Source organism: Pteropus medius, unplaced genomic scaffold (genome assembly GCF_902729225.1).
Source record: "Pteropus medius unplaced genomic scaffold, Ma_sr-lr_union100, whole genome shotgun sequence".
Taxonomy (NCBI): Eukaryota; Metazoa; Chordata; class Mammalia; order Chiroptera; family Pteropodidae; genus Pteropus; species Pteropus medius.
In genome coordinates, this window is record NW_024347788.1 from 9118460 (window position 1) to 9119833 (window position 1374).

Below are 1374 nucleotides of genomic sequence, written 5' to 3' on the forward strand. Positions count from 1 at the left end.
AAAACACCAGGCACTGTGACTAAGTTCTAGAGTAGCTATTCAGAGAATACAGAGTGTGTTTATGCTCATTTTTTAACTCCAGATTATCATAGACATAAAAATGCGACATTTAAAAGTCCTGGTAGAATTCTAAACGTATGTGTAGAGATCTTATTAGAGTTACAAACACCAGGTTAAGAAACTCATCAAGTTCAAGGATCTAGAATTTTTTTCTGTAAAAGGCCAGATAGTAAATATTTTAGGCTTTGTTGGCCACATAGTCTTTGTCACAACTATTCAGCTCTACCATCCCAAAAACAGCCATAGATGTCTCAGTTATGTAAACTAATGGGAACGACCATGTTCCAATAAAGCTTTATTAACAATAAGAAGTCCTGGATTTGGCCTAAGGGCCAGCGTTTGACAACCCCTGATCTAGCATGCGAATGGTTAAGTGGAAGACCTTACTACCAGCTCTGTACTCGTGTCATCTGCAATTTATGTTTGCAAGCTCATTGGTTCATTTTATCGGTGTCTGTATTTATAATATTATGGGATTTAGGTTGTGGATGTTGATTCATTCATTCAAACATGTAAGTTTTTTTTGGTGCCTACTGTATGCTGGACACACATAGTCTGTCCTTAATTAGACCTGCTCCCGTCTGTTGAATACAACCCAAGACTGCATTTCTTGGTGATGTAGGTAGAATGGGTTAAGAAAATAAAAGATTGGACAGTGGCAGACAGTGTAAATCAATTTCCAGAACTTCTGATGAGCGATTGCATCGAGCCTCTTCTTTGAGATCTGAGCATTCTGCTTTGAACGACTTCTCCAGGGATCAACGAAGAGTTGGCAGCAGAGAAGCCATCTGATAGAGCAGAGCACGCTGAGCTTGGAGTTAATTACTGGTGCTACCCATACTTAAGCTGGGGACCTCTCCTTGGGCCAGTTGCTTAATTTCTCTGAGACTCAGTATCTCCTTCTACAAAGCAAGAGATTTGGATTAGATGAGTCCTCAGTCTGCTCAAGCTTTAAATGTTTAAAATTTTGTGCCAGTCTATGGCCAGGTCACCTTGAACGTGCCCGATCTCGTCAGATCTCGGAAGCTAAGCAGGGTTCGGCCTGGTTAGTACTTGAATGAGAGACCACCTAGGAAGACCAGATGCTGTAGTTCTAAAAAATAAAAAATAAGGGATTGTAAGCTGACAAGGTCCTTGCAATCTGTGAGGTCAACCAAGGGTTGCCTCGCCTAAAAAAAAATAAATAAATAACATAACATAACATAACACAACATAACATAACAAAACATTTTGTGCCAACCCATCTATCCCGAGAGGCTTCCATTCTGTCAGAAAATATCATTCTGCTTCTTGTGGAGCTCAAATATGTGTCCT

The 1374-nt window shown here is 40.0% G+C and overlaps 1 pseudogene; it reads left to right on the forward strand.

The window, feature by feature from the left end:
* The first annotated feature begins 1035 nt into the window (after nt 1–1035).
* On the forward strand, nt 1036–1154 carry LOC120614510 (uncharacterized; annotated as a pseudogene).
* The last annotated feature ends 220 nt before the right edge of the window (nt 1155–1374 follow it).